Genomic DNA, 25,580 nt, shown 5'->3' with positions numbered 1-25,580 from the left:
ACGTCAGCTGCGAGATATCGGCTGACAATTCATCAGAAGGAAGATAGGAACAATACATCCCTTGAATTTGTAACACTCATCTCAAACGAAAGTTGGAAGTACAGTGTATGAATTGATTGGTGACACGGGGAGATGAAAAAACACCAGCTGGCTGAAAAAAAAAGCTGTGATAGCAGCTCTGAAAAGGGATGAGGTTAGCATCTGCAAAACTACAGAGGGAGCGGCATTCAACTCAGCACCAGGAAAAGCTTCCCCAGTCATCCTTTTTTGGGATAGGTTGAAAGAGGCAACAGACCAAATATTAAGGGGAAATCAAAGTGGATTTTGGAATACATGGCCAATTTTTTTGCAATTGAGTAATTGGCTGGCAAGGCACAAGACTTCACAACTCTCACTTGTCATCAACACTGCAGACTTCAAGGAAAGAGTCATCTCTGTTAATAACACCACGCTGACACATCGGGATGACATTCCTTTTACCATTAAGAGTTAGACGACGCGCACTTACAGTGGGGAAAATCCATTGAATGTTTTAACACTTAGTGGTTAAGATAAATTTCATCCCCACACTGTCTATCCTGATGTGCTCCTGATATGAAAGGCGCTATACAAAAAGAATTTGTTGTTGTTGTTGTCGTTTATGCACATGAGCTATCTGTATAAAGAGATGAAATGCTGTGTCGCTGTTCAGAGAAAATCATCACTTACTTTACAAAATAACAGGCCCAAGGCGACGTTATTCAGAATAAGATGAGTATTACGTGAAGCTAAGATTCTGATGAGTTGGTTATTTTTATTATTATTGCCTTTCGCATTAGGAAGATGTCTGAAGGTGCTTCACAGGGTATGCTATAAAGTGTAGTGACTTTGTAATTTGTAGGTGAACACGACAACCAACTTGCCCACAGCAACGTCCCACAAACGACAACGAAGTGAATGACCAATTTGTATTGGGGGGGAATCGCTGGCCAGGACACCGGGAAAAGCTCCCTTTTGTAAGCTAAATGGGTTGTAGGTTTACAACAGATGGGGAAAGATATAAAGCATAGTTCGTGTAAGCATAGAAGCATAGAAGACTCAGAGAATTATTCGGGGAGGACAAGTTTTCAGGGCTATGGGGAGAGAGTAGGATTGATTTGGATGGCTCTTTTCTATAGCGTACTCTGATATACGCTAGAGTCAAGAACGGCAGGGAGAAAGGAACAAAAAAAAGGAGATGAGTGCATTGAATGAAAAAACTTTCTTTTCAGATCTTGAACCGCCATTAGGTGATACTAATTGCATTGGACTGTGGTTACCTGGGATCTTGTAGCCTCGGGCCATGATGAAGAGTAAAGAAAGAGTGAGCACCTTTTTGTTTAAACCAATTGATGTTATTTCTAAATGTGTTGACCAATTAAGCCTGTGATTATCCTATTTGAAACGAAGCTCCGGGGCCCGAACGATTTATATTTAACATGTGGAACATTCCCCACAATATATATAGGGTCTGAGTGCCAATTATTTTTTTTCTCTTATTTCGTCTTTTAAGAACGATGGTTTCGAAATGATACTTTCTAATTACCAAGAGCAGCCGTTCGATGATTTGAAGAGGTTGTAAAAAGCCCTTTGTCACCAAATAATGATGTCTCAGTGCTTGTTACTGCTGGCTGAAATATGCAGGCAAATATAAGTGCCAATGTAAAAAGGCTTTTTAATTAGATTTTATATATGGGCTACGACTGGTGATTAAACAGAAGGATGGGTTTCCACGTGTTAAATAATGTTACTCACTCGTTTTAGGAAAAGAAAAGCAGTAGAACTGGTAGCTTTCTATACATGTGGAGACTGAGGTTTTTTCTTTTCACTTCACAAGCCTGGCTATAACATTCAGGATCATTTAGAATAATTATCACGGCTGGAATTATCTTTTCTTGGGAAGAGAAGTGGTATTTCTATTCGGTGGTGGGTACAAAGCAATGAAAAGAGTCACCTTCAATTACAGCTTATTCTTTATGAATCCTTTGAGGAGGCAGCAACTGAGAAATATTATGGGTGATAAATATCACAAGAACAGAAACTGCAGTCCTCTCGGGCCCTATTTTCTTCCTCCCAACTTCAGGAGAATGGTTTCTCCCTCCAACCTTATGAATTGGCTTGATTCAAGATTTCTCTGATTGCTGCCTTGTGCGATGAACAACCCATGGGGTGCTGGTCCTTTTGAGACTTGCTTCGGTCCTGCTTATTACTGCACCCAGCTTCTTCTACACAAACCAAAGTCCAATTGTTTTGCAGGGAAGAGAATCAGCCGTCAACATCATTTGCAGCCTTCGGGGACATCTGCAAAGTTTGGGAATGGTTTGTACTGTACAAAGTGGTTGAAAGCGACTTCTCACACGAGTCTGTAAAATGTGGAAAATATCCTAAAAATAGCAAGTAGGCGATTGCAAACCGCAGAGTCCCCAATCGCCTCGTTGATAGCAAGCCTTTTGAAACATCAGTGACACAGAGAAAGGCTGTGGATATCAGAAATTCTGAAAATAAATAATAATAATCCTTGCAATTGACATAATAATAATAATTCTTAAAAGCGTTTGAAATAGAGCTTTACCACATCGTTGAGACGTCTCAAATCTTTTCTTGTGAGGGCTTTCTTTTGTAAAATATATTGTTGTTCAGAACCTAAGGCATCAAGAGGGGAGAAATTCAACCGATCTACTTGATTTATGTTGCTTTTTAGTGAGTCCAAAAAGTGGCAAATTATCAAATTCAGGCTTAACTTTGGATTTGGTTCTCCTGTTTATTTTGAAAAAAAATTCATGGAAAAACATCTTAAAAAGTTCAGGCAGTATTTAAGAATTTCTAAAATGTTACATAAAGAGCATAAATCTAGTGTAGATCTGGTGGTGGGGTGGCGGGGGCGGATTTTTTCCCCATTATTACTTTACGTAAAAATATCATCCATTCCACAGCTATCTGTTCTGCCTTTTTGCTCCAACCTCCTGCAGGTCCCTCGTGCCCTTCGTTCCGTCACTACCCCCCGAAACTCTGGAACACTCCTCGTCTATCCTCCGCCTTATCTCTTCCTTCCCCACCTTCAAATCATGTCTGAAGACCTTCCTCTTTGACCGTCACCTCCCCCCCCCCCCCCCCCCCCCGGTTCAGCATCATGCTCCGCCACTGCCAAGCACTCTGAGAGCTACCCTGCATTGAGTGGTTATGTGCACATCTTCTGCTCACGGGTCAAGGTTCGTTTTCCAGGCTTGTCACTTGTATCGATGATTCACCTCTGATTTTCATGCACCTTTTTTTTTTGCTTTCCTTCCCTTTTTTCAAAGTCTAATTGCAAGGCATTTCCCAACAGATTAAAATATGCAGTGCATTTGATGTTTAATGAGGTGTGAGTTTATTTTCCCAGCAAAGGTCAGTATTGATTTACCATTGCATATGAGAATGTATTACAATTACACTGTCTTATCAGAATTTCAGATTTGACCGTGGGGATTGCTGCAGTGCAATTTCATATTTTTACACAAGAGGGAACATCAGGGCTTTATTAATGGAATCTGGAATAGCTCATTGAGAAAACACTTGAAGGCAGTTTCAAAGGCAGTGAAAGACAGTAGGTCTCAGATCAGTGAGCAGAGTTCCAATTTAAACAGGTCACACCTGTAAGGATGTAAAAGAAACAGCAGAGCCATTTAAATATTCATACTGTGCTTTTTCCCCCTGGCTGGGGCTGGCATGCTATCAACACATTTTGGAATACTGTAGGTTAACCTGACTACCTGGTAATCCTCTGGGCTATTGGTTAGAGCACTCGCCTCGCAAGCGAGAGGACCTGGGTTTGATTCTCAGGCAGGGTGAAACGTTAGGCTAGTTTCCTTACTCCACACGCCTCTGTTTACCTAGAACTAAGTAGGATTCCGGTCGTTAGGTAATTGGCTGGATCGTTTTTCCGAGCATTATAATCCCTTAAAAAAATAATGCGGTCATTCAATCCACGACTGTTTGTGGGACACTGCTGTGTGCAATTCGCTGCTGCGTTTTGCCCACAAAATATAGTCATTTCACTTTACAATATATTCTGTGAAGCGTTTTGAGACATCGCAAAGACCTGATAAGGCAACAACAACAACAACAACTTGGATTTATATAGCGCCCTCCATGCTGGATGGCGTTTCAGAGCGCTTTACAGTTTAGGATCCCGGGACCGAGCCGGGGGGAGGGGTGGGAAAATGACCAAAGGCGTGGTCGAAAAGAAAGGCACTGCATCAAATGCAAGGATGATTATTATTATTATGTTATATTACTTTATAGTTTGCATGCAAGAACGCAGACCTTCTGTTCCGGTTGCTGGAAAGAGTTCATTTACAACTTGTTATTAAGTTGTTATAAAGGGATGCAGTAAATAACTGTAAACTGTTATTTCGATCCTAATGTCTCCCTTTTTTGAGTACTGACTGTTCGGTCCTGGGAAGTCAGTGCATTGCCTGAGGCAGCTAACTCCCTGTTGCCAGTTCCTCTGTGAAACTTCAAATCGCTTTCAAGTTAAATGAGTCACTGATCGTGACCTTGTCATCTGAACTGAGATGAACTGACCTTGGCATGTTGAGTGGCTCTCTCTGCTCATGTTTTAATGACAGGACCGCAGCACTGTGCACGCTGCTGGAATGATGGCTCTCTGGAAATCAACCAACATTTCTCACTCAACTGCCCGTGAATCAGCTTCAGCATAAACCCTGAAGCGCGTGGCATCTTAATGTTGATTAAGGCATAGAATCTGATGAGTTGATGCTGCTGTTATTAACATGGACTTATGCAACAGCAGGATTGCTCTGGTGTCCAATTGGAAGTATCAACGGAGAGCAGGGTTAAGAATCGGAACAAGCCCAAGGCAGAGAAATGTGGGCTTTTATAACAGTGAAGTTGAAGAAACAATTACTTTAGATGGTTTCGCTCTCTCTCTTTTGTTCCTTCTGTCTGATATCATCAATTGTTTTCCAGCTGTAATATTTAATCGATAGATGCTGCCGGGTAACTGAGCAAGCGTCCAATTTAGAAAACACTGAATTTGCAATTGACACTCTTTCAAGACTTTCAGTGTGTGCGTGCCATGTCTTTTTGACAGTGGCAAACAGACGAGATCAATCTCCTTAGGTTGTGTTCAGCATTAATATTAACAAGCGTTTATATAAAATACAGTTAATATAAAATGACAAAGATTTGCAGAGAAGCCTACTTGGAATTGAACAATGTTGGACATTGATTTATGCAGACTGTTCTCCAAAAAGACAGAAGCTTTAGTCCTTGTTTTATTTACTGTTGTGATGCAGTGAAATGGTTCTTGCTCTACAGAGGATTAAACACAGACTTTTAGAACGGTCATAGTCTAGAGAAGCAAAAGAAAATATTTCCACAATGGCCTCTGTTGACATTAGATCCATCACGGTGTGACATTGTCGCTAACTTTCTTACCGCAGGTCAAAACATTTCTTTATTCTACCTTAAAGTATTCCTTGAAGCACCAACATGCAGCAGCAATGAAGTGAAGAGTACATTTGATCTGCCTTGCTCCATTAAGTTTCCATTCTCAACCGCAGTGCCAATAGAAAACAACGCATCTCTGCATTAGGGGACTGGAAAGAGGGCTTCAACTTGGTTACTTGTGCTGCCATTGCAGGGGAACAATGATAGCACGTCACACTACCCACGTTTACAGCCTGAAAATCCGAAATAAGGGATTTCACGCCTTCGAAATAATATATTAAAAAGGGCAATAATCTCTCTATTCAAATGTTTCCAAATACTGCAAGCAAAGTGCAACAACCTGATGGGATTTTGAGCGAATAGATTATTAATATCTATTCACACTATACGACAGGTCCATAGAGCTGAATGTCACCCAGCAATACTTATAGATACGTCAAGACAGAACACACAGGCATAATATTAGGACACCAGAGGGTAATCAATAGCTGAAACATTACCAACATTCTCTAGTAAACGCTTGCCGTAAATAAACTCGTTTTAAAGTTGGAGAGAGGTCAGTCAGTCTTGTTCCAGATTGTGTGTGTGTGGTTTTTTTTTAGATGAAACAATACACTTCCTTGTGCAGAGCATTATGCTATAAAAACGCTTTCCCATCTATCATCCAGTCAGGTAAAACATGCAGTGACCCAGGGTGGGAGCAATATCCTGTATAGAGTGGTTATTTTCCTTGAGCCTTTATTTTTGTGTGGGTGTCTTTGTGTGTGGATATGATTGGTTCATTCTCTCAGGAACAGGCTTCAAGAGGAAATCTAAAAGGGCTTGAACCATCTGATTTATAATTCTAGGCTTTTGCGCAAAGTGTTTAACTTGTGTTCCATACTCAATTCTCCAGATCATTTCTAACTGACCAACAAAGGTAGGATTAAACATGGTGAGGAATAAAAGCGTTGAAAATTATATTCTAGGAGAGAAATTCCATCTGGGTGAAGATTTCCTCTATTTCAGTACATACTTGAATCTGACATATTCTTAACTACAGTCTTGAATCCTTAATCTGTAAACTCTTTTGAAGACGTAGTGGATTGTATGGATTGCGCACTGCAATGTCCAACAAACAGCCATGAAGCCAATGATGAATTTTATCTGGTAATTGTTGGCCAGGACACCAGGAAATAGTGCCGAGTTTTACACTCAACTGAACAAGCAGACGGGACTTTGATTTAATGCACGGCCACTCTAACAATCCCGAGCTCCCCCAGCACTGTATTGGTGTGCCAGCACGGACTTTGGTGCTTGAACCACAGAAATGGGAGTGCTACCGACTGAGCCAGCCTAAAAGATTAGAATCATAAGATGTATCCAAGGTTCCTGGCTACTTCCCAGAGCACCCATGTTGAAAATGATCCGGTTACAGAAATTATTGCACAGTTTTAGCTGTTACGAGGTTTAGGTTCTTTGGAAAGCTGGGACATTACTGAGCTCAGCATATAACCTTCCCCAGAGATCTCGCTAAGTGTAGAATGATAATCCCTGCATTACAGAGCAAACAAGGACAAGAATCCACTTCTAATACCCACGTAATATTTTCTAATGGGGAAACTCCTTTCTTTGCATCCTATGAAGCGAGATTACAGATACATTCACAGTCATCTGCATTCTTGTAGGGCATCAGTAAGCTCTCCCAAACATTGAAATGGAAGACAGGCACCCTTTCTGAAATGTACCGTGAGCAAACATAATAATAATTATAATAATCCTTGCATTTGATGTAGTGCCTTATCAAGTCTTTGTGACGTCTCAAAGCACTTCACAGAATATACTGTAAAGTGAATTGACTGTATATTTTGTGGGTGAAACATTCACAAAGCTGTGCCCAATTGGCTGCCGCGTTTCGCCCACAAAATACACAGTCACTCCACTTTACAATATATTCTGTGAAGCGCGTTGAGGCGTCTCAACCATGTGATAAGGCGCTGTATCAAATGCAAGGATGATTATTACTAAATTAAATAGTTGTTTGGGGGGGTGGGGTGGGGAAGGGGGGCAGCTTTCTCAGCAAAGAGATTGTCCCAAGCAAAAACAGCCACGGGGCCACGGTTCTGCTGAATTCTTGACCCCGGCACAGCCACGGTGTGTGGGGGAATCTATCACTGTGGGCCTCGTCAGACTCGTGACCTCCATTGCAGAGGTGGTTGCATCAGGAGCATTGTAACGACAAGCCACCCACGCACTCTGGCAATATCAAGGTCACGGAATCTGCCTGACCAAAACAGCAGGCATTTTGCGAAGGTGATTAAGAATGAACTCACGACGAATCATTACATTATATCATATGATAATGCACCATATCAAAGTCAAGGATTATTATTATTATTATTTTCAATTACAATTTTGCCTTGGAAAAATTCTACCCAGTTGTGATATTTTGAATCGTCACACGATTATTGCAATCCCTTAAGTATAAAAAGTGGCAGCAGATTTAAGCAAATAGTTTTCTAATTTATACCGTGTCTGATCTATCTTCAGGTAAATAAAACCTGGCTCCGCCACTGCAGAAGTCATTTACTTAGGCAATTGAAATTCAAAGAAGCTGCCTTGTGGTAAGACTATTAAAAGCATTTTTTTTTGTGTGCGCGAGGTTTATGAGACGATCATTTATCTTTAAATTCAGGTTTATCAATGATGAAAATTAATGTAGGAACTCGTAAAATCAATATTCATAGAATTAAGGGACTGTGAAATTAAAAGCTTTTATGGCAGGAAATAGGATTGTTTTTTTTCATTTAATCTCGTGGAGGTGAAAAGAGTAAATATTTTTATGGATGCGCAGAATGTATGATAATCAAGATATTTTATTGAATCTTTTAACAAGCACTCCCTTATTTCTGCTAATACAACCAGGGAACAGGCCGTCATTGGCCCTGATCAGCCACTATGCCCCGAAACTCTGGAAATATGCTTCCTCTACCCCTCTGCCTTGCCCCCTGCCTTCCCCATCTTCAGTTCGCGCCTGAAGACCTTCCTCTTCGAACGTGCCTACGGTCACCTCCCCCTCCCCCCGCTTTGGGGTCGTGCTCCGCCACTGTCAAATGCTCTGGGTTGCTACTCCCTGTGTGAGGGGTGATATATAAATGCAAGTTGTTGCTGTTGGTGGTGGGTTTCCAAAGTAATATGGGGCAGTGTTGTACATGTCAGGGGCAGTTACTTCTATGAGATATGTTTTCCTAGAAACCTTTTCTGCATTCACGCTATAATTGTACCACAGTGTGATTTTGCTCTGAAAATGAACAAGGTTTACTGTGATGCGTGTGGGATTGCGAAGCTTTTACAGTCCTCAGGAAAATCCACACGCAATTGTGAAACTGAGTGAGTCTCTTCGTATGCACATCATTCCCCAAGTCACAGGCACAGAAGTCTGCCCCAACTTGGCATCTCCCACCAGACACGTTGTATTTGATAGAGATTCTCTCCAACCCACCACAGAAAATCCCTGCATCTTTCTGCTCGTTTCCAAAAAACTCTCTATACAGTAAGCTCCTGATCTCAGCTGTGTTGTCTGGAGAAGTGGTTGCTGAGAGGTGTCAGGCACTTCCTTCCCCCACCCCTCTATAAATGGAATCTTGTTGTTGTTGTTGTAAGAGAGGGAGACAAACTCAATTCATCCCTTGTTGTTCTCATGTTGCCCCCACCCTCCCTTTGAGTTGCCGTCTCAAGAGTATTGCCATTGGCAGGAGCCTCGGATCGGGCCAACCTCCCAATTAATGGTTGGGCAACAGTGGGGGGGGATTTCAAAGGGGAAAGGAATATAGTCCTGGGAGAAACTAACGTACAAAACTGGGAGGGGGAAAGAAAATTTGAGCATTTACCAGTGAAACATTTAGAGAAGTCTCGAAGACGTGATAAGGGCTATATCAAATGCAAGGAATATTATTATTCTATTATTATTCTATTATTATTATTGTGGGAATATCAGCAAGTTATGTTATATTAGTAATGGCGAGTGATGTGAACATAAATGTAGTTTGAGATTTTCTGTGCGGTTCAAATGATACCCAGGAGCATTGGGACCAGATGGACCTATTTTATTTGGGTGGGGGAGAGGTTGGGGGGCGGGGGAGCTGGGGGTGGGAGAGATATTAAAATTCAGATTATAAAGTGAGTAAATAATTTAATAAATGAAAGAGCAGATCGAGCTCCATTTTATGTCAGCACAGCAACTCGAGCAATTTGCATGGCATCATTCAGCTCATAAATATTCATCACGCTGATTAAATTTAGAGACGTGTGTCTTATTGCTCTACTTTACTCTCGGCATTAACAGTGTACCCTGATAGCACGAGGTAGAGCCCACACCAAATCACAAGGCTGATCCAGTTTTTTTTCCCCAAATGTAATCTCTGGCGCTGTGAGCTGATTGCTTTTCAGGCAAATTAAAAACAAATAGAGCAGGTTCCCTGAACACGCAGGAACACGGGATTGTTATTTGAACAGAATCCGCACGTAATACAGGAGGCAGTTATGTTGCTTCTCTCCGCTTGCCGTTCCTTGAAGCAAATAAAAAAAAATCCACTGCTAATGTTTACGGGGACTTTGCTCACAAAATCAGAGACATAAACACTTTGTGGCGAAAATACTTTGGTCTTTATATATTTAATAAGTCCATCTCAGATAACATTAGTGTTGCTGTCCAATCACCAATGTGATCTTTGATAAGTCTCTTCGACTGTGCCTTCGGTCACCCTCCTTCCCCTCCTGCCGTCCACCTTCCCCAATCCCAACCCCAAAGCTCGGGTCCGAAACACTGAATGTCCCGCGCCTTGGGACCTCCTCCCGACTTGAAAGGCGCTATACAAATGTAGTTTTTTTGTTGTCGTTGTTTGCGCAGATTCCTAGGGATCTGAGTGGACTCAACATCTGCCTCGATATAATAACTAATTGTTCCTCAAACAGCCATGAAGTAAATGGCCAATTTTATTTGGGGGGATCTCTTGGCCAGAAAATCCCTTCTCTTTTTTGATTAGTGCCATGGGATCTTTAACTTTACACTTAAATAGGCAGACGGGATCTCGGTTTAATGTCTCATCCATTTGAAGTATGGCATCTCTAACAACACCGAACTCTCCAAGCACTGCGCTGCACTGTCAACCTGGAATAGGTGAATTTGGGACTTGTTATGGCCAAATTGGCTGGGAGGCAACAGTGCTGTGGAGAAGAGTGAGTGCGGCGAGTGGATTGGTGCGAGAGGTGGGCCACAGGGGGAGGAGATCAGAGGACTCCAGGGCAGCGGAGAGGGATTGCGGGGAGATCTTCTTCCACGGGCGATGGAGGAGGTGGTGGTAGGTTTGGAGGCAGTGGGGAGAGGGATATGGGAGTTGAGGGAGATGAAATGGTGGTCAGAGATGGCCTTGTCGGTGATGGTGACATACGAGACGCTGAGGCCCCGGGTGATCACCAGGTCGAGCGGGTGACCGTGGGTGTGAGTAGCAGAGTGGATGTGGTTGAGAGAGAGGTTGAGAGAGGAGAGGGGAGAAGTCTGAGGAGGTGGAGCAGGAGGGGCTGAAGTCACCTAGGATGATGAGGCGGTCGGAGCAGAGGCAGAGGGAAGCAAGGAGGGTGGAGATGTCAGAGATGAAGGTGGGAGAGGATTTTGGGGGGCGGTAAAGTAAGAGAATTTTTAGAGAGAGGTGGGAGGGATGGCAGAGGGTAAGGTGTTCAGCACCTCTCACGCTGTGGTAGAGGCCCAGAGCACTGTACCTAAACCAAGCACTTTCGACACCTTTAACCCCACTTTGGAACAATGGCGGCCGACACAGCGCACTAGAATGGCTGTTGCTAGGTCCACCAGCTCTGTGTTTTGTGGCCAGAGCCATCAGTCGACACTCACAGGTCAGTGACGTGGCTTTGGCTCGCCCAGATCACCTTGGAAAGGTTTGCGGCAAGGAAAAGATCGCTGAGTTAAAAAATCTTTCAAAAGTGTTTTCCTGTGGAATCAGAGTGAGTGAGAGTGAGTGAGTGGGTGGGTAGGTGGGTGGATGAGTGAGTGCCTTTGGATGGGAAGGACAGGTGAAAACAACTGTGTGAAAAAAACTCAATGTACAAAAAATGTCATCTCCCTAATGTAAACTGCAAAGTACTTCACACCTAAGCAGTGTCACAAGTTGAACCCTAAAGCTGTTAGTCACTCAGCCCCACTTCAGCTACAAAGGTAGAGCTCTCAGCATTGTGGCTAAATGAAGGACTGCTAACTGTATGACACAGAGATGTTTCATCTCTGGGGAGTGGAACCTCACATTAGCTGGGTCAGCGTACGTGAACTGTGTCTTTCAGGGGAGACTGTGTCATTATTAATGGCTAACAAGGAAAGGGGGAAAAAAAATTAATTAATTGAAAAATTGAAGTATAAAAATCTTTAAGGTCTGATTGAATAGCAATAAAGGACTTCACAGAGCTTCGTGAAACTGCGGAGAGCCGGAGAAACTGATGGGCATGATCTTTTGTCTTATCATTTAATTAGCCAATACATCCTTAATTTTGTAAGACACTTCATTTTGCATGCTTCTGTTACTGCTGAGTTTAACATTTAGTATATAATGCTTAAAACTGGTCTGTTTTCATTCTGGTTTAAAAAAAACATTGTTTGGGGAGCTGGCAGCAAATTGTTCCTTCAGACTGGGCTTTGCTGCCAGGTGCGTCCAGTTCAGTCTCTAAACTTTAATAATAATAATCCTTGCATTTAATACAGTGCATTATCACGTCTTTGAGACGTCTCAAAGCGCTTCACAGAATATACTGTCAAGTGAATTGACTGTATATTTGTGGGCGAAACGCGGCAGCCAATTGCGCACAGCAGTGTCCCACAAACAGTCGTGGATTGAGTGACTAAATTATTATTCATTTTTTAAAGGGATTATTGCCCCCGGAAAAGCGATCCGCCAATCGACTAACAACTGGGTTCCTGCTTCCTGGTTGGTAAACAGAGCCGTGTGGAGTAAGGAAACTTGCCCAAAGTTTCGCCCTGCCCGGGAATCGAACTCAGGTCCTCTGGCTTGTGAGGGAGCGCTCTAACCACTACAGGACTCCACAGTAAAGCCTGTGAAGTGCTTTGAGACAACAACAACAAAATTACATTTGTATAGCATCTTTCACATCGGTAGAACATCCCAAGGCACTGGGCAGTCACTGTTTCGGACCCGAGCTGGGGGTTGGGGTCGGGGTATGTGGATGGCAGGGGGGGATGCAGGGTGATCAAAAGCATGGTCAAAGAGGAGGGTCTTGAGATGGGTCTTGAAGGTGGCAAGGGCGGGGCGAGGCGGGGGGTCTGTGGGGGATGGAGTTTCAGAGGGTGGGGGCAGAGTGCGGAAGGCCCTCCCGCCAATGGTGGAGCGAGCGAGACGGTGGACGTGAAGTAAGCCACAGCCAATGGGCCGGAGACCTTTGGACAAAGTGATAAAGCTCCACATCAAATCAAGTGCAGTACTATTTTTATTTATGTTGCACAGATGGTGTTGATGCAATGCTATTTGTTTGTCGACTCGATGCTAAAACTCTCGTATACATCAGGATTCAGTGGGTATTGATTCGATCCTGAACCACAGTCCCAGCAGATGGTTTCGGGAATCAAATTGATGCATTGGCTGCAGTGTAAAGTGGGTCTGTACAGCCAGCTGATTTTAAATGTAAAGTTCTTGTGTGCTTACTTGGATCCGTCTTCAGCTTAAGCTTAATATCAAGAAAGTGCGCTACACTGATATTTTTTTGCCAGGCACAACTGGAAGAAAGTCATTTATTAAACTAACTTGTTCTTGGGTATGTGTGTGTGTGTGTCACACACAATATGTAAGAGCTGAATTATATGGCTACATGAACATTTAATTTTTTTAAAAAGATGTTTACATTCAAATGAGAAACAAATGCTGGAAGTCATTTATTTTTCTCCATTTTTCCATTAAAAATTAGGCAGCTTTTACACAAGGTGATTTCAATTAAACTTTCAACTCCTGCTGGACGACAGATGATTGCAAATTGGCAAAAGAAAGTAAGAGTCCAAGGAGAGACAGATTTTGTGCGATTGAGCTGCATTTATTGAAATATTTATGTTTGATGCTGGGTACTTGTGCACTCAAGCATCTTACATACACAAACCATCACAGCGAAGCTTTTCAACGCATTGGTAACAAGCTTTTGAATATTCTGGCTTCTCCAACTCATTTAAAACCCCCTGTGCTGAACAGAATATGAGACCTGACAGAACTAATGTCAATATATATATATATATATATGCCAATTGCTATTACTTTTGTTAAAACTGTCAGACAGATTCCATAAACTCATTTCATAAAGCTGAGGTTATCGCGACATTATTATCGAACCAACACTTACTCTGGTACAGATATCCATCATTCTTCCCGAGTTATTTATTCTTTCTATCTCAGTTTCTCGCTTGTGTTCTGATTCATACAGTACTTTAGGTGACAACAATTTAAATCCCAAACTTTTCAAACTCCTTTGCCTGTAATGCATCTTATGCTTTAGGTAGTTTTGGATCTGATGATCAATTCACTCTTTCAATCATTTTGCGCCTTCAAACTTGCCTACAAACACTCTTGTGAGTACAAACTTACTTAATGGACCTCATAAATCATCATTTCACATCATCCCCAGTTTAGAACATTATTCACAACCAGGCCTGTTTGTACAGTAATGACTATAATAATTGCTACTAATTAAATCAAGTCGGATTAACATTACATTCTCTTGTAACCTACTCTCAATCTAGAATCCTCCACAATCTTGTTTGTAACTTGGTTTGGCCCTGTTAGGAACATTACCGGGGGTGGTGGGGGGGCGGGGGGGGGGGGAGAAACAAATGCCTGGTGTCAGGAATTATCCTGAAATCTTTTGAAATGTTATTTGTACAATGGGATATGATCTTAGATAATTCTACTCAGAGAAAAGAAATACTAGCTTGGATACACTTGCCCAATTACGTGTGGGAGGTGGGAATTTATAATTGTAAGTTGTAAAGCATATCCACCGATGGACTGAATCTACACTGAAACTAAGACAGATAGTTAATGAGGCTTCCAGTGTATATTCTCTCGGTGGATGTGACGATACGCTGAGAATCTGCACTATTTTTTAGATCGAAGGGCATCTTGTTTAGCTGTTTACGCTAAAATTCTGACAAGTGTATATTCTGTGAAGCGCTTTGCGACGTCTCGAAGGCGTGATAAGGTGCAATATAAAATGCAAGGATTATTATTATTAAGTGGCAATGAGCACATCACTATTCAGGTAGGCCATACAGAAAGTTCTTGCCTTGAATCCCATGTTTGTCAAACAAAATCCTGAGACTGTTCAATAAAGATAAAATGAAAATGAGAATTTGCTGAGAGTTTTACGTGGAAAAAAAAATGAAGTAGCCTATTTAGAATGTTTCTAATAGGGATTTTGAGCCACATTGATAACAACAAACAAACAAACAAACAACAATTCTGCACTATTTATTCAAATTTAATATTTAATTTTTTCTTGTTTGGCTGATAAAATGCTAAAGCCTGTTTTTAAATCATTACTAACTTCAAGGGGTTGAATTAAATCCCATAGAGCTATTTTGCTGGATATTCGGCGAGCAAAAGCTTAAAGTTTCGGTGGTGCTGCCGTTAAATTTGCCAGGCTCAACAACGCAGATTGTCACCAGAGTTTCATCCCTTCCAGGGTTGGCCTGTGACACTGGCTAAAGGGATATAACGAGGGCGTTGTAATAACCGGGTTGATTTGCACACAGGAGACAGACAGCATGACAGAGAACATGCAATGCAGAATTGTTTTTCTTCTGGATGTCCTTGTTTTTCTTTCCACAAAATCTCGAGTCTCCACCTAAATAATGCCCGTTACCAGAAGGACGAGTCAGTCCGGGCAGGAGTTGTCTGCATAACAGCTGTGGTAAATAATTGGGCATTGGGGAGATTGTTTCTATGGAGACCAAGACAAGAAATGCCATTGTGCCTCCTCTCCAGGTGGAGCATTTATCGTGAGCTCGATTCCCTCTGCAGCCTGCCTCGGAACTCACAAATCAAATTCCAACGATTTTGCAGCAATTAGCGTGATATAAGGGCTTAAAGTTGGCAATAAAAAAATAATCATTTGGTCACTCAATCCACGACTGTTTGTGGGACACTGCTGTGCGCAATTGGCTGCTGCGTTTCGCCCACAAAATATCCGGTCAATGCACTTTACAGTATATTCTGTGAAGCGCTTTGATGTCTCGAAGACGTGATGAGGTGCTATATCAGCTGCAAGGATTATTATTATTATGTCACACTTTGGGTTAAACAGAACAAGTACATTATTTGTACTTTTTTTGTACAGACCCGTTTGACAATTTATTTTGTCACTTATTGGGCTTCCATTTTACCGGATAAAGTACATAGTCAAATGCAAGGATTATCATAGGATTATTATAGTCTTACACTGCAGTTTTGGAGATGCTGTCCTTCAGATTTAAACATCAAACTGAGATTCCATCTGAATGAACTTTAAAGATCCCAATGGTGTGAAAAGAGAAGGGAGTTTCTCCTGGTGTCCTGGCCAACAATTCCCCAGAGGATAAAAAAGGTTATTCACATCATGGCTGTTTGTGCGACATTGCTTGTGCAAACTGGCTATCTCATTTGGCTACATAACTCAATTCACAGTCCTTGCATTTTATATACCACCTTTCACATCAAGAGGATTTTCAAAGCACTTTACATGATATATCGTAAAGTGTAGGCACTGTGGATTTTGCTGCCAAATACCTACTGATTCAAATGCATAGGATAGGTTTCCTCTGCAAACTTCCACCTGTTGAGCTATAACATCACTGATCCGTTATAGACTTCAGAAAGGACTCAAATTGTTGATGATCATGAGGAAGGTTGATCTTTCTATTCACAAACAGCAAATGATTATCAGATTGACTCGACCATATCTACTAAGTACTTAAATGATCATTGACGAGTTAATGAACTGACATAAAATTAGAATAAAACCCTAAAGCAACAGCATTAGACAACGGCACAATGGATTTATCTCCTTCCTTGTGGTACAGGGGAGTCATCAGAACGTGTCTGCTGAATCAGCTCCTTGCAATTCACTGATCATCTATTACTAACCGCCTTTCCAACTGATCAAATTTACTCCATCCTCTCAGATCACAATGCCTGATAAACAGTTCTGGTGCGCAGAAAAGGAAACAATTCTAAGCAAAACTGGAGTAAATATTGAAAAAGGTAAATTTATTTTATTGCAATTGTCTTTTGACCTTCCTTCTTCCTGTGGGAGGGAAGTTATTGGCTTACACAGGACTTGACAAAGACTAGGAATTCACTGTGAAAACCATTTCATGGGTTAATTAATCTCAACATCCAGAATGGACCCATTGACTCCAAATTGCATCCCATTTTATCGTTACTGTGCTCATTAGCATACCTTTGCATCGCAAACTAGTGCTCAGCACTGAAGTCAATAGAGAATTTGGGTAAGTATTTTTACATGATTTTTTAAAATGGACGGTGAGCTCAATACAACTTTGCAAATTCGGTGTCCGAACTTTGGACCTTCAAAGCTGAATCTGAATAATAACGCTGAAAGGAATTAAGATTCTTTGTCTCAAATTACGACTGCTTGTTATTACATTTTGAAGTGATTTTGGCGTTGCTGGATGACTTCGGGTCACATTACCACAGCTTTGCGACTACTTAACCTGAAGTCACACAGCGCTGTGATCTAATTGAGACACACCGACTTCCAAGTGCTTTCAGCTCTGATGTTTTGTGGTTACAATTAGAGAAATGATTAGATCTTGTTCCCTCTGTGAAGTCTGCTCAACATCTTTGATCCTCAGTTTAAATGGAGCATTTCAGTACGTCACCAGCTGAGACATACAGTGCAACACTATAGATTGTATTGTATAGTGAATAACCCTGTAATCTCATGGAACACACTTGTAACAGCATTTGCTGTTTAGGTGCTAAAGGGATCTATTTATGGAACTCACCGAGTTTTTTAAAAAAAAAGATTCAGAAAAGTTCTGTTGTAAAACATATCTATTTCTTTGTATCATTTATAATTCTTTGGATGAGATATTTTGTAGGTGAATGTGGTAGACAATTTGTGCACATCAACATCCCACAAACAACCACAAAGTGAAAGACCAATTTTATTTGAGCGATTGTTGGTCAGGGACACCAAGAGAAGGCTCCCTGGGAACTTTAACATCCACCTGAACAGCCACAGATAAGTCCTTGGTTTAACGTTTCATCCGAAGAAAGACACCTCCAACAAGGCTGCAGTCCCCAAGCACTTCACTGGAGTGTCAAGCTATACTATGAATTCAAACGACTGATATGGGGTTTGAGCCTGTGGGTGAGGAATAGGATAATCGGCCAAAGGTCCTGCTCCAACCCTCCTATCAAATGGCCCTGCTGGTAGGTGGATGTGTGTGGATGTTGGGTGAACAGGATCGGGCTCGGCTATGTTGACCTTGCAGTGAAATGACCTACAGACACTCATTGTTAAAACGTCACGCATGAGGGTATGGGAATTGTACCCCTAGTAGGCGGAAAAAGGAAATACAATGCCTTAAGGAGAAAAGTGCAATTGGCAACATTTGTGGAAACCCATTACCATGCTTGAGATTATCCAAATCAGGCTACGAGTTCCATATATGCATGACAGCTACCCAAAAAATAATAGATGTCATTATATGACCACTGAAAGTAACTGTTTTTCTCAACTGATATTAATTCTCCATTCTAAAACTGTTGAGTTCAGTGACACCCCCTCCCCCCCACTCCAAGGTTAGTCTTTCCATAACATCACTGTTTTAAAATCGCGGTAATACGACTAAAAGAAGAAAGTAATTATTTAAAAAATATGAATCACGTTTTTTGGCTGGACTTTTGTAAAAAGGAAGTCATTATTAAAAAGGGACATTACTATCCTCATGACAAAATCTCCGGTAAGCCCTTTTGTCACTTCCTTCCCAATACAATGTTCCCAATCGCATAAATCACACTGAGACATGTGGGTGACAATAAAAATTATAATGAAAATGGCACAGAGTATTTTGGGTCTGTTTTTTTTTGACCTTGCAAACAAGGTAGGGTTTGCCTTGCACACAACATCAGTGAAGTCAGTGACAATTTGCATTCTGTGTAAGGGAGGTTGAGGTGGCATCTCTTTGGTAACAGTTCAAAAAAAAACATTTTAGTGTTTCTTAATAGGTTGCTCCCAGTGCAAGACATGCTTTCTGTAGTACACAGAAGGTGAGGCTGGAAGACTAACAGTATCACCAACTCTGGGAAAAAAAAGCACTCATAAACTCTCTGCCCCAGTTTTCAAAATCTCTTGTGAGCCGGCAGGATATGTAAAAGAGATGCAGGAGTTTTATTCAATAAAACACAATCCAAATATAAATCCAGCAATGTTGCCACACCGACATACCTCAAAGTAGAAGCAGGCACTGTTTCACGTATCTAACCGGCTTTTTCTTTGCTGTACCATTAAAAGTCAGATGTGTTTCTCCGTGTAGTTATCGCACGCAATCCCGTGCCATTATCTGCAAATTCAAGATCAACCAAATGCTTCTTCATTTCATTTCAAAGAGGTTTTAAGTAAACCTTGTAGTCCTTAGTATATCGAGCCAGGTGTGATTTAATGTGATGTGCTTAATGCTGATCTGTATATTCACTTGATCTTAATACTTTAGCACACATCTTGCTATTTACCTAGAAATCTACACTATTTATTTGCATAGGGCCATAACCTTTTCAACACAGCAAGCGTGCATTATAATTGTAATAGTTTAGTTTTGCAAAAGAGGAGCTAGCTAGTAGCTTGTGATTGTCCATTACTAGAATAAAGATTTACCATCAACATCCCCTGTAGGGCCACCACTGTGAAATACATTAAAGCTTTAGAAAATCTCATAGAATACAGCTGACAGGAACATGTAATTACTTACAGCTAGCTTAAGAATCAGCAGTGTTAATAGAGGGATTGAATGCATTGCTTCAGTTGAGCTGCATTCACTGAAATGAATAAAGAATCTCAGCTGGAAGCTTATCTGCAGCTCACAGAGCTGTACATCTGTTAATTTATTCTTCACTTCATTTCAGATTGGGAGTTTACGACTGGGTACTTGTGCAAGGGCTATTTTTGGACCAGGCTAGTCCCATGTGGTCATTTGCTCTGGAAAAACCAACACCGTTGTTAGTGGGTCTCAAGACTGAACAGTAAGTAGTTTTGTGGAGTCCTGTGTAGCTCAGTGGTTAGAGCGCTCACCTCGCAAGCGAGAGGACCTGGGTTCGATTCCTGGGCAGGGCAAAATGTTGGCCAAGTGGTAGGTAGGAATCCAGTTGTTAGTTGATTGGCGGATCGCTTTTCCGGGGGTAATAATCCCTTCAAAAGAAAATCAATGATTTTTTTTAAACAAATTTAAATTTGGTCACTCAATCTACAACTTTTTTGTGGGACGCTGCTGTGCGCAATTGGCTGCCACGCTTTGCCCACAAAATACACAGTCAATTCACTTTACAGTACATTCTGTGAAGTGCTTTGCGACATCTCTTAGACACGATAAGGCACTGTATCAAATGTAAGGATTATTATTATTATTTTTAATATAACAGCAAGTCAGTTTCAAAGGGTAAATCACCTATTTTCCTCCTTGAAGTTAGAGAGAATCCTGCCTATTCCCTTTAGTTTGATAAAACCTCATCACAAACCTGCAAAACATCATCAAAGCCATTCAGGTCAATATTTACTTCAGTACATCCCACTTTGGTGGGAAAAGTAGAAATTTGTCAATTTTGTTCATTACCTTAAAAATAAATGGTCCTTGTACTATTATCAGTCCAGGATTTGAAAACCATAAAACCACCCATTATATGCCCTGTAATTGGAATAAGAAAATTGCTGGACCTGTTAGGTTGAGATGAAAAGGAATCGAAATACAAATGCTGTGGGGAGATGTTGCAAGGATTGTCTGTCAGCCATTGACCTGCTCTCAGTTGACTAGCTACTCAGTTGGGTGTGAAAGTACTATCAACAGATGGGGAAGAGAACAGAACAACAGTGCATTACGGTGCCAGGTGGAGAAAGGGAAGATGGCCAAAACAGCAAGTGCGTTTCCAAAGCAGAAAAGTTTAAAGTCATGGAATGAGAAGGAAACTGAGGGAGGAGATGCATAAGGACGACTTCTGCAATGAGTCGGCACATCGGGATGAATTGCTAACTGCAGCACAGTGTAGTGAGGGTAGAGTTTTGAAGCAGCAATTGGAAAACATTATAATAAAGACTTTGCCTTGAACACATGCTTTGATTGACGGTAGTCTTTCCTATTCCAACAATGTATGCAAGGATTCTTATTATTGATATTTATTATATGGGCGGAGGGAGGGGAAGAGACAGGTCAGTCCAGTCTGGGTACCTGAATGTGCCTCTCGCCTCTAATGGTGCAAACTCCTTTGTGAATGAAACACAATGAGAATGAGAACAGTAAATGGGTTTGTCTGACGGAAATCCACGCAGTTTGCTCCATTTTTCCAAAAATGCACTTTGAGAAGAAAAATATATGGAACATTCACAGGAATTAATGAGTTTACTCTGTACTTTGACCCAAAAGCCTTTTTGCCCCTTCTTTCTGGGTCTAGATTCAAACCTGGTCACCAGACAAGGAAACTGCTCCAGTTGCTTTGGACATGGAATTTGGATAAATTGGTCGTGAGGATCTATAAATGTATGGAATGAGCAAAAGGCCAAAAGAGGCCTTAAATGTCCTTTTGGGTAGAAATTAACTGTTCTTTAGAAAAAGGCTATTTTGTATATGTACAATTAGCGCAGCATAAATAACTTAGAAACATCTAATTTTTTTAAAAAAATCTAAAACTAGGATAACACAGGATGGCACCTGAAGAGTTTGGACAATCAGAGATGGCGTGACCTGTGTTGATCCATGGCATTTGAATGACACAAGGGATTGTAGATTAAGCACCACTGCTGTTCAGAATAGCGTCTCTCTTGCTTCCTTTTACATTCTGTTTTCAAATCTGTCCAGTACAGAAATATTCCAAATATCAGCTCGGTCTCCCCCCCACCACACCCTCAACCCCCCCACCCCACCCCCAAAGAATGAACACTATGTGTGGGACATTGAAACGAAGATGAAATACCTTTCCTTCCTTTCCCCAAACCCTTTTGCTGAACAAAGCAGATGTCAGCTCCCAGCTGCTTATGCAGCGACAGAACTATGCAAACGATACATGGCACGATGATTAGTCATACAGTTGGACGTTTGTTAGAACACCGTTTTTCACTGGATTTTCACTCTCATTTCTCTCCTGCTCTCTTGAAGGCAATACAATGGAACAACATAAAATTAGCATGTTGACACAATGGAGTAAATTGCTTGTGCAAAAGTGGTAAATTACATTCCAACAATGCAGAGTCTTTGCCTTGTGTGGGGAAAGTTATGGATTTCAGAGGAGAGGGAGGCCTGGGTTCAACAGTGGAGCTGGATGAATATTCTGAAGTTTTGGACTGATTAATTTTGGTAGTTAGGTACACTGCTTATTTACTCTCCCCCCCCCACACTCCTTCCGCCGATACCCACCCAGGACTGAAAACCATTTTGAGACATCCTTCTGACATTAAAATCGCAATATAAATGGAAGGTGTATTGTACTATTGCAGGACTTTTCCACCAGAGACCATCAAGTGAGGTAAGGTCACCAAATGAGGGGGCTTTGGTTACTTTGTGGTAGGGAGCAGGGGTGGTGGATTAAATGGCCTTTTCTTGTTCCACATTTCTAATTCTATAGCATTTCCTATCTGACATTGTGAATAAAGCATTGTGCGATTCAGGACATGGGGGGCAGGAGCAACACCACCTCTCAGGTGGTTATATCTTATGCGCTGATTCCTGGACCAGGACTGTTGTACATTTAATGAGAAGCAAATTGTGCGATTCTAGCAGGAAGGAGCCAAACAGACCATCTCTTAAACAATGTTCTTCCTCTGCATGATAGCAGGCCCATCTCGTTTGCTATCACTGTGCAGACCTGCTCTTAGCACCAACAGTGGAGCCTAAATTATTCACATTGGCCCCTTTTCTTCCAAATGGAAAGGGACCCAGAAGTGGGTGATCCAGAGCCAAAAATTGACTTGGAAAGAAAGAAGCAGCACATTTCAGGAAGCCTGGGGATGTAATAATAATCCTTGCATTTGATATAGCGCTTTTCACGTTGGGAGGACGTCCCAAAGCGCTTCACAGAACACACTGTAAAGTGAATTGACTGTATATTTGTGGGCGAATGCGGCAGCCAATTGCGCACAGTAATGTCCCACAAACAGTCGTAGATTGAAAATGACCAATTTTTATTATTGTTTTTGGTTTTTTTGGAGGGATTATTATTAGGTGTGTGGAGTAAGGAAACTTGCCCAAGGTTTCGCCCTCTGCCTGGAATTGAACTCAGGTCTCTCGCTTGCAAAGCGAGTGCTCTAACCACTGAGCTACAGGACTCCACAGGTGTTTAACAATAAAGCTCCAATAATTGTCTAGCTTAGTCACATCATTCATTATTTAAGTTTAGCCACTGGTTTATAGCAGGCATTCAAGAAACTTTCTTTTAAGTTCACAAAGCACTTACTGAATTGGTTAAGATTCAAAAAATGAAATATTGAGATCATAGCTGTTAAAGTTCAACAACAACAACAACAACAAGATTCCATTTATAGAGCGCCTTTCACGTCAGGAGGACGTCCCAAGGCGCTGCACAGTTGGGTCATGACCCGAGCAGGGGGGAAATGGTCAGGGTGAGGGGAGGGAAGGGAGGGAGAGAGGAGGGGGGAAATGGTCAGGGTGAGGGGAGGGAAGGGAGGGAGCGAGGAGGAGGAAGAGAGTCGAGAGGGGAGCTGAAGGCACGGTCAAAGAGAAAGGTTTTGAGACCGGCCTTGAAGGAGGAAAGGGAGGAAGCAAGGCGAAGGCACTGGGGGATGGAGTTCCAGAGCCTCGGGGCTGAGAGGCTGAAGGCCCGACCACCGATAGTAGGGCGGTTGGGGCGGGGGACGTGGAGCAGACCGGAGCCAGAGGAACGGAGGTTACGGGCAGGTAGGTAGGGGGATAGTAGGTTGGAGAGGTAGGAGGGAGCAAGGCCGTGAATGGCCTTGTAGGTGAGGATGAGGATCTTGAAATCAATCCTCTGGGGGATGGGGAGCCAGTGGAGGCGAGCGAGGGTAGGAGTGATGTGGTCCCGAAGCCTGGTGCGGGACAGTACACGAGCTGCAGAGTTCTGAATGACCTGCAGCTTGTGGAGGGAGGTGCCGGGAAGGCCGGCAAATATTGATTCAATATATTGATTACATTTATACAAATACAGTCAGTTAACCTAGAAACTGATTCATTAATTAAATTAAGTCTGTACTGCCATTTTTGCTGTCCTTATTTCCACCCCAAAACATGTTAAACTTAAAGAAAAGTTAAACTTTTCTCACAAAGTGGCTGACTTGTGTGAGTTTCAATTAATCACAGATGTGACTTCTTTGAACCTGTGGCTATCATTTAATAATAAAATAACAATAAGCCTTACATTTGATATAATATCTTTCACGTCAGGAGGAGGTGTCAAAGCACTTCACAGGATGTATGATAATGTGTAGACGGATGCTAAAAAATATTGTTTTAATGGCTGAAAAGAAGAAGAGCAAAATGTTCCAGACTAACCGGCATCAAAAAATATAAAGAAGACCAATGTTGGACATAGTATTTATCATATTTCACTTGAAATATTCTCCAGCAGTCTGTTAATTGGAACAATGTTTTGCAACTCAACAGTGTGTGATAGCCTCAGTTCTTCGGCGTGGATCTAGGTTCATCCATAATTCACACATATTTCATGATGCATGTTGATATACTCTCAGGTGTCTTGTATTAAACACCGCATGATCTCACTTTAATTAAACCTTAGATTGCTAATTGGTGTTGCCAAAATACAAACATGGCTGAATGCTTGATTGTGATTAAAATGGGAAAAAAAAGTCATTAGAAACGTGATAAACAGGTTAAATATAGTGATGTCAGATTGGATTTAAATCACATAAACTTATATGATGAATGTGTGAAAAGTAATGGATATCATTTGTCCTTGTGTATTATTAACGTAGCACGATATAATGAAGCTTCAAACATATGTACAGTATATCTCCAGAATGCTCTCTCTGGCAACCAAGCACAAAGCATTTTCTAATAACCAATAAGTATTATTAAGCAGGATTTATATGTAATTACACAAGCTTTTAAAAGCTCATAGATTCCTTCAAACGTTCTATTAAATCTCATCAATGCACACTATTAACAAGTTGAAGGCCTGTTATAGACAGTTAAATAGAAGTGTAAGGTAGGAACGAGAGAGCGAGAGAGACATTGAACACCATCTATCTTGCCCTACTGTTATTTCAGTCATTGTACAGTACTTTTTTTTTTAACAGTCCTTGCTCAGTTTATTTTTGACCACATTCCCATGCAAAAACAGTCAGTCTGCTATAGGATATATCGTGTGAAGTGCTTTGGGACGTCCTCCTGATATGAAAGCCACTGTACCAAATGCAAGAATTATTATTACTAACCAGCTTCTAGTCCATAGTCTTGTCAACAAATTAAGTGGCCTCTTCCAGAAAATGTGATTGTTTTATGTTGGGCAAACTTTCACTGTTGCCCAACGACAAAGCAATGTTTATGTTTTTTTTCTTCCCTTTAATTTTCTCCCGTTTCTCTGGCCGGCTGCTTTCCAGCCCAGATCTTCATTCCTGTCACTGCCAACCACATTCTGTTATCTATCCCTCTGACTCTCTCTTTGTCAGACGGAGCTTGCAGAAGCGAGCAGGGGCTGGTCATGTAATGAGAGTTCAGTACGTGATGGAGCCCCAGTAGACAACATCATCAACCGCCTCTTATAACCAGTATTTTTCCTGGCCCGTTTAATTTCCCTTATTGACCATCTCTGATGCTTTTGAGTGAAATTAAATGAGCAACAATATTTAGAAAAATGTCAGTTACGTGTTTAATA

The sequence above is a fragment of the Callorhinchus milii genome, unplaced genomic scaffold (assembly GCF_018977255.1).
Source record: "Callorhinchus milii isolate IMCB2004 unplaced genomic scaffold, IMCB_Cmil_1.0 Scaffold17, whole genome shotgun sequence".
NCBI classification, from domain to species: Eukaryota; Metazoa; Chordata; class Chondrichthyes; order Chimaeriformes; family Callorhinchidae; genus Callorhinchus; species Callorhinchus milii.
Note: the sequence above shows the minus strand (reverse complement) of the source record.